General features: G+C 45.4%; 1 pseudogene; it reads right to left on the bottom strand.

Moving 5' to 3' along the window:
• Positions 1-8,078: 8,078 nt before the first annotated feature.
• On the bottom strand, positions 8,079-13,248 carry LOC123399022 (annotated as a pseudogene).
• Between the last annotated feature and the right edge of the window lie 1,238 nt (positions 13,249-14,486).

Here is a 14,486-nt window from a genome sequence, read left to right as displayed (position 1 = left end):
GAGCGATTGATTTTCAGTGGATAAAACTTCCTATTATCAAGAAGAGCCTTATCTCCAACACTAGATGACCATAGATCGAGCGGAGAAGCGCATCATTTGTAAGACTTGAAAGAGCTTCAGATGAGTCCGACTACAGCACCACTGGGAGAGAGAAGGGTTGAATGGCAAGAGCCATACCTAGCATGATCGTGTGTAGTTCCGCCTCCAGCGAATCGTTGCAATTGAATAGATAACGATATGCTGCCATCAGTACTTCCCCCTTCTCGTTTCTGATAATCATGCTCGCCACCGCCGACCCATCGTCCTTCAGGAAGGAGCCGTCAACAGACGAAGCTATCAACCCTGCTGACGAGGACGCCCATGGAGTAGCAGCAGGAGGCAGAGACAAGTGTGGTTCCGCAGCCGCCGACGCGGGCATCTTTCCCTTCAGGATTTCTTCTGTAGAGTATCGCCCAGCCAGTACAATTGATTTGTAGTAGTTGTCTAGGTATTCCACACTGGCCAGGACGGGGCAATCTCCTTCCCATGGACAATATCATTCCGAGTTTGCCAGATTCGCCAAAGCAGGTGGATCAGCATGTCTCGGACTATCGCAGAGCACTTGGAGAGCAGGGTGACGAGCCACTCCTTCCCATCGAAGATGAGCAGATCGTCACCGGAGAGTGTCCATCTACACCACATATTAACCCATAAGATCCTCGCGCATGTACAAGCAATCAAGGCATGAAACAAGTCCTTTTCTGGAACACCTCATAGCGGACAAGACGATATATTAGATAAGTGTCTAAAGCTTTTGCACTGCTGTGTTGCCAGAGTTCCCGTGGCGCATCTCCAGGCGGTGATCTTCATCTTCTAAGGAGCCGCAGACTGCCAAATATAGATCCACGAAGTACGTAGACCGTCAGGGTTCATGCTTGAAGCACCATTAGCGAAGGCAGCATTGTGATCATGTGTGGCCAGCTTATAGGCACTTCTCATAGAGAACCTGTCGGACTTCTCCGGGCTCCATGACAGGAAGTCATTCGTGTGACGCGGAGAAGCTTTGATCTTCAGAATGTGTACCACATCCATGGGCCAAAAGAACTCGTTGAGGCGATTAGCCCTCCACGCACCGTTGTCGTCTAAGAAATCGGAGACCCTGTTGAAACGGCAGGTTCCTCTACGCCTTTCTTTCTCCTCTTACGGGCAACACTGCAGAGCTTTTTCTGTCACCGTTATCCATCAGATCAGGACTTTGTTAAGACTACTCAAAATGGGAGTAACATAAAGTAGTAACATGCATATGTTACTTGTTGAAGTTATTTTTTTCACAGTGGATAGTAATATTGAGCATTTTATTTATTAACTTCTAGACTCATCTTGACTTAGTATGCGTTATGTTACTCATAATAGTGGTGGAGGACCTCGGTGGGCAAGGTGTGGCAGCCGCCGCACCTTGATTTGTCCTATTTTGTTGTATATATATAGGCTTCATTCACTAATCGCTCGGATTCTTGGAATCGCTAATCTCTAAATAGAGATATTAGAGAAAGAGTGATAGGCCATTCATTTTATTGGGCCACTCAGCCTTAGCCAGCCCAGTATTTGGGCCTTCTAGTGACGCATCACGCAAGAACGACACATCGAGCGATTCAAGGCAGGAACATACGGAGTGGTGGAGTGATTCGACTATTCGAGCCAGGCAAACAGCGACCGAGCGACGCAACCACTCATTCAGACCGGCATATGCACGCAACAAACAACGAACACTAGCGCTTCGGTAGCGACGACGGCCAGGAGTTGGCGGAGTGGCAGAGGATGGGGCGGCGGGTCAGCTACTGTGGCATCGAGCACTTGTCGGGCAAGCGTGAGGCGAGGTTGGGCGTTGCCGAGACAGGGACGCGGGCACGCGACGAGCGGCGGCTGCGGCTAGGCCTAGCGGACGACGCGGTAGCACATCACGACATCATACATTTGGCCAGCTTCGCGTCCTTCTTGTCTCGGACAACAGAGGCCAAAAGGGATAGGTATATTTTCTGAATTTTGTAGCATTTTTTGATACTTTGTAATTTGCAGCAATTAGTAGTTCCAATTCCAATTTTTTATCTCTTCTATTGCAAATGGAAATAATTTTTGGTACTGTATGGCCTATAATTATTCAGATTAGATGCATGCATAATTTCTGAATTTAAAATCATTTTTGGGTAGCATTTTTTGACATCTTGAAAGCAATGCAATGCAGTGATAATTTAATTGTGTGAAATTATGAATTGCAGGATGGTAGGACACTGCCATTGTCGGGGTCTACTAGTCGTCATTGAAAGCTTCATTATTAATATGTTTTAGGTTGTTTTTCTATTAAAACATGTCTACATTTTTAATTGTATTTGGTTATTCGTTTGTGATGTGCTTTGTCTACATTTTTAATTATATTTGGTTATTCGTTTGTGATGTGCAATGTTAGCGTGTATTGACTCTTGGTTTGTATAAAAAAAAATTGCTTAAAACTTCGCCACACCTTAGTTCCTTTTCGTCCTCCGCCTAGCTAAGTTACTTAATTTCTCTCTCTTTTCATTAATTAGCTATCACAGTATATTTTTTATTTAGATGACATCTATGTTATTAGGGAAACACTTTCTATCAGGAGTCTGATAGAAGTTTTCCATCAGACCGCTCCAATGTCGTTGATATTTCTAAGCAAATCTCCTATCCCGTCAATTAAGTCCATGATTTGCTCCACGTAAATCTCTCCTGAAACTTCATCCCAACCACCACACCACGTCACCTCTCCAGGACGAGTAAATCTCTCCTGCCCGACTTACCACCGCAACCCCGGTCGTGTCGCATCCCATGGACAAGCAAATCTCGGAGATCGCTCACGGCGATGGCTACATCCGTCACCACCTTCGACGACGACGGCTACCTCCGCCACCACCTTCGACGCCCCGGTCCACGGCCAGATGTTACCCCGTCACCGCCCCTCCCACCATGCCAGTGCGCTGTTTCGGCTCGACCAAGAAGGTGCACATGCATCTCAGGCGCCGTTCCAAATCCCATGGCATTCTACTCACCTAAACTAGGGTTTGATTCATCTCATCTTCGATTCACTTTTAACACGTTACTTTGGATGCAATGCTTTCTCCCATGAATTTTGTTTGAACGTATCTATGTTATATCCAGTGTGCAATGCATCATGTGACCTATGAATTTTGGTTAATTTCTTATGCAAATCACAATAACCTGATTCCTAATGTTGGCGGTAATACTAGTCTCAACATTATCTAAATTTCGCATCCTTCTACTGAAGTATATATCTGTTGCCAAATTAATATATTTGTGCTTCTTAGTTCTGCAGCTTCTATAATGATATAGAAATGCTTTTGAAGTATATATTTTTCTTGCCTTGAAATGCCAAAAATAAATAACACATATCACATGATATGTTGGTGAGTCAAAAAAATCCATCCCTTGGTGGCCAATTCTTTTTGTTTTGTTTTACAAACCCTTTTTGATTTACTTCCATGCATCCAAACGTACTAGCATATGTTTATGTATTAGCTGACGGATTTATAATTTCTATTTCAATATGCTTCGAATTGAAATCAGTTATGTTGAGATAGCATTCTTTAGATGCTTCTTGCGTGTTATAGAGTTTCTAAATTATACTACATGTGCTTCTTATGTGTCCATAGTTTGACTTCCATATATATTGCTTCATTTACAAAATATGTTTTCATAATTATCACTACCATGATATGACACAATACCATATGGTATGACATTTGTTTCTTTGCTCTATGTATTTTTCTTCCATAGGTTACTCACATAATTTTCATAATGCAAGTATGCTACACTTTGTACATTTTTAGTTCACTTGAAATAATGAAGCAAACCGAATAAGACTTATGATCGAGCGACGCATGCACTAAGAAGCACGAAGACACTTGGAGGCTCTCAAGCCAGATGAAGGGAAGAAAATCTATAGTTTATAGGGAACATATAATATGAACATAGAAGGCATTGTATCATCACTAACTTGAATGAAACAAATGTGTATCATATGAAGATGGTGTATGAACGAAAAAAACATGGACTTATGTTTGGTTAGAGAAAAATAGTTTTGAGATGGAAACACTTCTTTAGGGGATGGAAACAATGTTTCTTGCGTTTCAAACGTAATAAAAACAAGATGCATGGGACTCCGGATTTCCCATGTGGAATTCTTTGATACAAAATTATGTTACATGGAAGCAAGATGGACGGGACTCAAAATTTCCTACGTGGAATTCTTGGATGCAAAAGTGCGTTACATCAAAGCAAGATGCATGGGACTCAAAATTTCACATTTGAAATTCTTGGATGCAAAATGTTGTTACATGGAAGCAAGGAGCTAAACTTTTGTTAGGGATAACCAAAATTTGATTGCAATGTAAGCAAATTACGTTGCCACGAGACACGTTTATTTATTGCGTTGGAAATAAAGTAAACTATTAACGCGTTTTTATTGTATCAGAAACAAAGAAAAATGTTACGTCGAATCATCTGAAATTTATCTGCATTGGAAGCAAGTTCTATTAGCATCTGGGAAAAACATCGAGTAAAGATTCTAAAATAAGGAAGCAAGGGAAGTTTACATTTTTACTAGCATCAGATTGGACTTTCTGTGCAATCGAAGCAACAACAAGGACCTCACCATATGTGTGCTTTTTAGAATCAGATGGTGTATGAACTGTTGATGCACAGAAATTTTTTTGGTTAGAAGCAAATTAATTTAGTGATGAAACACTCTTGTATTAGATGAAAGCAAATTTTCTGGTCTTGCAGACATAATAAAACTGATACATGCACTCAAAATTGTGAATTCTTGGATGCGAAGTTCTGTTACATGAAAGCAAAGTTCTGGGACCTAAATTTTCGTTCAGTCCAACCAAACTTTAACACAAATAGAAGCAAATTATCTCACTATTTGATGCAATTTTATGTTGCGTTGGAAACAAAGTAACATATTGCACCGGCTCAATGGAAATTTTACGTGCATCTGATTTTCTTTACTAGCATCCAGAAAAATGAAATAAAATTTCCAAATGTACAAGCATGTAGTTTTACTAGCATCAGGTGAGAAATTCTGGGATGGAATATCAAGTCATGCGTCAGTTTCGGAAGCAGTTAAGGATGGAAGTACGTAATAAAAGGAATCTGTACTTATCGCTGCCTAGCATGCATGTCTTACTTATCCAACGCCTGTTATGATACTAATCCAACGGCCATCAAATGGTCTAGTATGAATAAATAATCAGTAGTCTGATTTCTAGTCTTTCCTAACTTTCGCTAATAGCCCCCCTTCCCCGACTATACAATTATAACTGTAGTAGAAGATTAATTAGGGAATACATCCCTTTATCCGTGGGACAAGGTTACGCATTGTTTATCACATTCTATAGTAGAAAATTTTAGTTCATTCACATGTGAACTACTTTAGCTTTTCTTGATGGTATCTTTTGATAAAAATTTAACTTGCTCACAGCAGATGCGTGCTTAGATGAAGATTTAGTATGTTAACCTTGCTCCTAGGCTGTTTTTGTCCTTTTTTTACGAATCTCTACATTAGAGCATGGTTAATAGTACAGCCAGCTGCTGGCTATATGATGTTGACACGTCGTCTATAGCCAAGCTTATAGCCCACAAGTACAATAAATAGATGTAAATAAGTGCTACTTTATTGATACAAGACCCACCATCCTCTCTCACAAAGTGCCTAGGAGCACGTGTTACAGCCGGCTGTTAGTTTGTAGCCCGCTTCTCTTCTCTCTCATCTTCTCTCTCTTCCAACTCACCACAAATATATTATTTAAATCTTACAGCCCGCCTACATCATTCTATTATACTTGTTTTTAGAGGCAAAAATATTTTTGCCCCCCCCCCCCCCCTAATATTTGAATCCTGCCTCCGTCCCTGCGGTAGAGCGTCTCTGTCAATTTCCCATCTAGTGCTGCCTTTGGCTGGCGGCATCTGGCAGCAGAGCCTATCAGCTGCTGCTTGCTGGGACTCCCGCTCCCTCGATGCGATGGCGCTACCTATATCGAGCACTGATTGTTTCTTGGAACGAAAATGTACCACCTCGACACGATGCGCATTTGAGGGCGGGTCGGCGCGCCATCTGAGGAGGGCGGCACGTATCCGTGTCACCCGCGGAGCGCCGATGCACACGCAAGACTCAGACCAACAAAACTCACTCCCGCAAAAAGGGGAAAAGTTCAAGCACTATTCCACTGTTTGGACCCTTTGATCCAGGATGCTACTACGAAAACTTGTAGGATCAGAGCACTTTTGCCATGTATAATAGCAACTCCAACAAAACAACTCATTTTGTCCATATGTGTTCTTTTTTATAGTCATGAACAAAAATAATAAGCCAACACGAGAACCCAAACTCAAATCATGTGACGCACCGATCTATTTCATGACCAAATTTAGACCGGATTTGGGTCTTTGCGAACACGAAATGAATGCTGTCATGTGTCCTCTTCATGTCCGTCATGTGCCCATTAATCGGCTACTCAACCACCGCCGCGTCTTATTAATTACCATCACATATCTCGAGGCTCGCTTGGCTGTGAGTGGTAGGTCCGCATGTCCATCCTTTTTAATGTAAATGTGCGGCGGGACCGGTCTCATCCACTTCTTCCCCGTCCCCATCTGGCCATATTTGCTCCCTCACCGGCGACCAAAAACCCAAAACCTAGCCGGCTCCATCCATCGTTCGTCATGGGTTTTTTCGGCAAAGGAAAGGGCAAGATCACCATGGGTGCCAACTCGTCCATGACGCCGACGGGGCCACCTCGCCGCGATGCACCATCGTGGGAGCGTCTGTACATTCCAGTCAACCAAGCTAGGTGGCACTGACAGTACACGCATACCCTTCCGTACCCAGAGGTCAACCTCACGCATGGTTGGCATCTGGACCTAACCCTGGGCATAGTCCAGGCCGGGCCGGGCTTTAAAAAGCCCGAACGGGAAAACTCAGGCCCGAGCCTGGCCCGGCCCGGCCTGGCCGTCGGACCTAACAAATCGGCCCCGAACCCGGCCCGAACATGCAAAGCCCGGTAAAGCCCGACAAACCCGACCCGATCTAGGCTTAAAAATACGTTTTGCAAGCCCGAGCCCGGCCCGGTCTGCTCTTCGGGCTTACTTTTTCAGGCCCGAGCCTGGCCCGATGGCACGATCAGGCCCGACCCGACCCGTGATTTTCGGGCCGCGTCGGGTCGGGCCGGGCTGCCCATGCCTAGATGTATCTGTACCCCAACGCATCTGCTCTAGATATTTGGGTCCATACCTGCGTTGGGTGGACGTGTCAACCCATTTAGAAAAAGTACACCAGCGTCCGCTCGGCCGAACCAAACACATAAAAATCAGACAACAACACACATGTGCTTGAGTCGCCCTGTTGGACCGCGCGACCCATTCCGTCCTTGCGTGTCCGTTTGGACCGCCGCAAACAAAACTCAACCCAACGCGCCGACCCAAACGGGCGCGTGTCCATTTTTTGTCCGTCCGCGACCAACTCCAGGCTTAAATTTGGACCGGATTTGCGTAGGCGTGGGCACAGTACGGACGCGCGCGATGCCCACCCTTCTCCTCCCCTGACCCGCCGTCGGTGGCACAACGCCACCATTTCTCTCTAATTCTCCAAAAACCTCCCGTCCACTCGCGCGGGCATATGTATGCCGGCCGCTCGTATATCACCGGCATAAACTCTTGGCGCTGGCATGCCCGTTGGCATGTTCTATGGCTTCAAGTCTTTTTTACCTTTGAAAAATGTTAAGCAAAGGCGAAAAATGGGTCGGTGCGTTGGACGTACGATCATTTCATTTACAATAAAGAACGGACACGCCGATTCAAACAAACAAAAGACGGACAAAACGTGCCTCCGTTTGAATGACGTGTTTGGAGTTGCTTTAGGCGAGCTATAAGTCCACTATTATACTTGCTTGTCCATTCAAGCTTTATACTCCTATGTCACGAGAAAAATAGAAGGAGTTTCTTTCAAAAGCTTTGAGTTGATGATAAATTATCTTTCAATTATGGTGCAAATCAATCAGTAAGAAATAATCATATGAGATTAACTAATCAGATCAAGAGAAGAAAATATCCCTAAGCATTACAATCCTTCAAAAAAATTATGTTTTTTTTAATCACAGAAACTCTTAATTTCCGCGTAATATTTTCTTAGTTGCATTTCTGCATAATCTTGACACATGAAAAAAATATTTTCCTTTCCCTTGGTTTGAAAATATAGGAGTAATGGCCACACAAAAAGAAAAGCATGATTGAATTTCAGTAGTATCTATCATCTGGAGGAGGAGGCACCTCTCCATCTCTTGACCATCTGCAGCAGATCTCGTTCCACGTATCGATGGGTCCCGGGAGGCACCAGTGCACGCAGTCGTTCGGCACCCGCTCCCTCTTCTTCTGGCCGCCGGCGAACGGGGATGGATGGAAGTACGGACCGGGGTGAGCGTCCGCGCGCATATCCGCAAGCCTCGTCACCTGCAGAGCCTCCACCGTCACCGCGGATCCGCGCAACCTGGACTCAACGGCAGCCGCGGCGGCCTCCTCCGTGCCCGTCCACCACATCTCTTTGTGCATGTACGACATCTCCTTCTCCCCCGGGGCGTACGGCTCCGTGCGCGCGCATGCGTCCGGGCTGTCCCACTCCCCGTCGAAGTGGGCCGGCGAGAACGTCGTCAGCACAGCCAGCTTCTCCCGGCCGGCGCTGGAGCGGGCGATGACCTCGCGGAGGGCGTTCTTGACGGCAAGGCGGAAAACGCCGAAGAAGCCCGTCTCCGTGCGGTTTGGCTCCGGACAATGGTAGCACCCGATCACCACGCCGCGCTGGTAGTACATCGCCGACTGCAGGAACCACTGCCCGAAGGAGAGCACCGCCACGTCGATGCCCGGGAGCTCCGCCGCCCACCGCTCGTCGGGCTGGTCAAAGTACAGCCTGTTGTAGCCAAGCCTGCCCGGCGCCGACGACTTCTCCGTGCCGTTCACCAGGAAGGCAGGAACGGCGACCAGAACACCGACACGGTCGCGTTGTGCGACCGGAACGCCCACCGCCGGAACTTGCGCTCCTCGCCGCCGTCAAGGACCAGCTCGACGGGGTACTCCGACCCGAGGAGGCACACCAGCGACTCGCACTGGTTCCGCGCGAGCGAGTCGCCTACGAACGCGACGTGCCGGCCGCGCACCAGCTCTAGGAACTCGGCGGGCGCGAACGGCGGGAGCGCGCACCCGCGCGGGCGCCACCGCCAGTTCAGGTACCCCGTGTCCGGCCTGCCGTTCCCGATGCAGTTCTGCCCGTCCTTGATCGTCGCGCCGCAGCTCGTCCCGGTGTACCGCGGCGCCGCCGCATTCGGAATCCATTCGCCATCAGAGTAGTCGCACTGCGGCGCCGGTTTCGACCCCTGCGTTCCTGCCGCCGCCCCTGTAGCGGTCTTCACCCCCTGCTGCTTCTCACCCGCAAACCATGAACAAAGAACTGCGTCATTGCGCTGGCACACACGGACCGCACGCCTATGGAAGCGGCAATTAATGTACGCAGGCCGGCGATGGATTAGCGGGGTTCTGAGTGATTGAGTCCTTGAGGTGGTTACCGTGGGGCGGCGAGGTGGAAGTGGAGGGTGGGGGCGGCGATGGGAGGCGGGGAGAGGAGGTAGAGGAGGAGGAGGGCGTAGAGCGACAAGGTGAGGATCTTCTCGAGGCGTGGAGCAGGAGACGAGACGCCCATGTCAGCTGAGAATGACTACCTGGTGAGTGGTGGTGACTAGGGGTGTGTTTGGTTTGAGAATCAAAAGACATGGCATGTCATGGTCTCGTTCCGAAGGAATAGGCTGGTTCCATTTTTATGTTCGATTGAAGATAAAAAAATGTCACGGGTTCGTTCCATTCTTGTGTTTGGTTGGAGATATGAAATAAAAAGAATATGACTCAACTCACCTTATGAGGTTATTCTTTCTTTTACCGAAATATTATATAAATGCAGCAACATTTCCATTGTATTTTTGATTTTAACAATTAGCATGGATGTTTTCTTTTTTCTTTTATCAATAAGAGAAGAATAATCAGGTGATTCCTTCGATTTGATGGAATCACTTGATGAAGCATATATAGGGAATATTCCCTTTTTAAGGATCATCCGGTTCTGATTTCATCCTCAACTAAACATTGGAATGGTGAACCGCGGACGGAATCAACCCGTCTCGTGCCACTATATCCTCAAAGCAAACACACCCTAGGTTCGAGTGGAGATGAGATCGGAAAGAGAATTTGTAGATGCGAGTACCGAAAACTCATCTAAATACTATATAATTCGGTCTCAAACAAACAAAAATAGATACAACTATATCAACTCACACTTATTCTAGAGTATCATATACCATGATTATAAAACATAAATGAGACATAATAAAGACTTAGCTAGATGAATTCTAGCAAAACAGTTTGTAGATTCTTCAATGAGTATATCTAGTTTCTTTATATTCTTTCTGTATCTTCACATAATCTTTACTTCTAAGAACAACTACAACGGACGCGCTATCAAAGCGGTGCGATGTAAAAACCCGCTTTTAATGTGTGTGGACCTGATTTGAGCGCTCCAACAGGCGTACAAAAATCACACGCGCTATATCCGATTCAACGCGTGGATCAAAACGGCATCACACTTGCGTATTTGATGCGCTCGCTCGCGCGTGCTGCAAACCTTGGACTGTTGCAGATGAGGTCGCTGGATTAGACGTCATACTTTGCAGTGCTTGTTAAAGCAAACGTTCTCCAACGCACTAAAAACACAATTTTGGCGATGTATAAATTTTTTAAGACGCCGCGCTAGGACGCGTCTGTTGAAGATACTCTAAGAAGGGAGATAGCCCTCCATCGTCTATTTATATTTGGTTTTATCTCGTCTCACCTTACACTACCCGTGTCTATTGGATTTCCCCCTTCAATTAAAAAAATAAAATCCCATTGAAGTGGAGATAATGCTTCGTGCTTGCTTTGACATGTGTTGCTTTAATTCAATCACATGAATTAATTTAGAATTAAAGAAACATCATATACAGGAGACCACTTTCCTAAAAGACAAACATGAGATTTTTCTCGATAACTTTTCAAAACAAAATAAGTTATTTCTCAATAACAAATGTCAATCCCAAACACTATGGCATGTACTATTATTATCATTATCTCTATTATTAATTGGCAATCACAAGTTTTCTAATACAACAAAAATAACATATCCTTTTTATTATGAGCATACACATTCGTGTGCCCCTGCGGAGGACGCCGTGTGCGACACCATGGAGGACAACATGGTCGGGCCTGGCGCCGGCACGATGCTCGACAATTCCAGGGCGTGGATCACGACATCAAGGACGGCCGTGGCAGAAGGCGGGTCGTAGGATCTCCACATACACGCATTCGTGGCTGCGGTCATATTATATTTCTTGTCAGACATACAGAGAGACAAACAAACTGCATTCGTGGACCGCCACATACATTCATTCTTGTCCATTCAAATGTCAAAAAATCTGTCAAGGAAATTTGTCCTACAATACTCCGTAGTTGTCTCGTCATCTGTAGCAGTCATTCATATGAAAATACTTTGAAAATCTAGTATTGTATCCATTCAAAAATCAAACCATCAGTGAAATTAATTAGCTAGAAAATTAATCACGCATGCAATTAATCAGGCCATTTAAATACTAGGATTTGTTTTGCACCGAATCAATATGGAAACAGAATCAAAATTATCTAATTAAGTAGAGAGTTAATTATGCCTATAGATAATTAAAAGTAGGGATTTACGAATTAGGCAGATAATTTATTGATTTGGTTACTAGTTAATTAGACATGCAAAGAATTATGTAGTTCATTAATTATTTGTGTAATTAACTAATTAATTAAACAAGAAGTTAATCATGTTGAATCATTTTAAAAGCGCTAGTGGGTAAGGACGGTCAAGAGGCTCTCCACGACATGGCCGAACCCCGCTTGACAACAAGGACAACAACCACCGTGCACTCGCAACATGGGCGATCTAGCGTTCACCAAGATGGATGACAACCATGCTGTGCAGATATCCACACGCGCGTGAGGACAAGACAGAACATTGGCTATATGGTTTATGCTATAGTAGAAAAAAGTGTGTTTCAAGAATAAAAAGGAAAAGAAATTAAAGCAACCAAGTAATCCATAATGTTAGAGAAAAAAAGAGTATTCCAAAAAAATAAAGCAAAACAATAATAAAGAAAAAATATTCTAAAAAATAAGTAGCAACTCTTAGATCGTGTTTGGATTCTCGTTTTCCTTCTAAATACACTTGTAAAATATATACAGATCTACGATGGTTGTTTTGGTTTCCGATTGTAAATAGTTCTTGGTCTACAAATTACACCCGGAAGTTAAATACACTTGTATTAAATTACAATCATACCAAGCACGGCCTTAGGCCAACTCCAACGAACAACCGCAAATGGTCCGACCGCGTCCATTTGAGGCTAACCGGACACAAAACGCGGTCCAACGCGCAGGAGCAAATAGACAAACATTCGTTTGTGTCCGCTTTTGATTCATTCCGGGCCCAAATTTGGGTCGAGCTTGCGTCAAAATGGACATCGCACAGATGGACGGGGATGCACGCCCTTGTACTCCCCGACCCGCCCGTCGGGGACACACACCCCCTTTTCTCTTCCCCCACCTCTTCCTTCGCCCCCGCCATCTCCACCGTCACCCGTCGCCACCCCCATTTTCCCAACCGCCTCCTTGCTTTCCTGCCTGACTGCCCTAACCCATGACCGCGCTATGCCATAGTCGCCCCACGCCCGTGTTTCGTAGGAGTTTTTTTGCTGGCATTCATGGTTCTTTATCGCCGCATTCGGTGCGAGAGAAGACGGGCACCGCCGACGCTGACTCCCCGCTACTTTGAGTTGGTTTTCCTCAAAGCTTAAAGGGTAATGTTGTTAGAAATATGCCCTAGAGGAAATAATAAATTGGTATTATTATATTTCCTTGTTCATGATAATCGTTTATTATCCGTGCTATAGTTGTTTTGAATGGAAACATAAATACATGTGTGGATACATAGACAAAATACTGTCCCTAGCAAGCCTCTAGTTGGCTGGCTTGTTGATCAAAGATGGTTAAGGTTTCCTAGACATAGACAAGTGTTGGCACTTGATAACGACATCACATCAGTAGGAGAATGATGTGATGGACAAGACCCAAACTATGAACGTAGCATGTGATCGTGTTATTTTGTTGCTATTGTTTTCTGCGTATCAAATATACATTCCTATGACCATGAGATGATGTAACTCACTGACACCGGAGGAATGCCTTTTCTGTATCAAACGTCGCAACATTACTGGGTGACTATAAAGGTGCTCTACAGGTATCTCCGAAGGTGTCCGTTGAGTTAGCATGGATCAAGACTTGGATTTGTCACTCCGTGTGACGGAGAGGTATCTCAGGGCCCACTCGGTAATATAACATCACAAACAAGCCTTGCGAGCAATGTGACTAAAGAGTTAGCCACGGGATCTTGTATTACAGAACGAGTAAAGAGACTTGCTGGTAACAAGATTGAAATAGGTATGACGATACCGATGATCGAATCTCGGGCAAGTAACATACCGAAGGACAAAGGGAATGACATACGGGATTGTGTGAATCCTTGACATAGAGGTTCAACCGATAAGATCTTCGTAGAATATGTAGGATCCAATATGGACGTTCAGGTCCCCCTATTGGATATTGACCGGAGAGTGTCTCGGTCATGTGTACATAGTTCTCAAACCCTCAGGGCCTGCACACTTAAGGTTCGGTGACGTTTCATATAGTTGAGTTATAGGTGCTGGTGATCGAAGGTTGTTCGGAGTCCCGCATGAGATCCTGGACGTCACGAGGAGCTTCGGAATGCTCCGTAGGTAACGATTGATATATAGGAAGTCCCGTTTTGGTCACCGGAATAGTTTCAGGCTCATCGATAGTGTACCGGGAGTGCTGGGAGAGTGCCGGGGACCACCGGGAGGGGTGTGACGACCCAAGAGCCTTATGGGCTGTGAGAGGATAGTGGGATGGACTAAGCCTCTCTCAAAGGCCCATGCGGCTAGGAGTGGAGATAAAAGGAAAAAGTCCTTTAAAAGGAAAGGAAGGAGGAGTCCTTTTAAAGTAGTCCACCTCCCTTGTGGGAAGGTGGACTCTTCCTTAGGGTTCGGCCGACCCCTTCTTCTTGGAGTAGGGGCCAAGGCTGCCTCCTCTCCCTCCTCCTATATATACTAGAGGTTTTTAAGGATTTTGACACACAATAATCAGCCACGTGTTGCCCTCTCTCTAGATCCGTTTCTCCTCTAGTCTAGTTTCACCGGTGCTTAGGCAAAGCCCTGCTGGAATAGCTCCACCACCATCGTTGTCACGCCGTTGCGCTGCCGGAGAACTAATCTACCTCTCCG

The sequence above is a fragment of the Hordeum vulgare genome, chromosome 5H (assembly GCF_904849725.1).
Source record: "Hordeum vulgare subsp. vulgare chromosome 5H, MorexV3_pseudomolecules_assembly, whole genome shotgun sequence".
In the NCBI taxonomy this organism is placed as follows: Eukaryota; Viridiplantae; Streptophyta; class Magnoliopsida; order Poales; family Poaceae; genus Hordeum; species Hordeum vulgare.
Note: the sequence above shows the minus strand (reverse complement) of the source record. Positions and strands in the feature narration are given on the sequence as shown.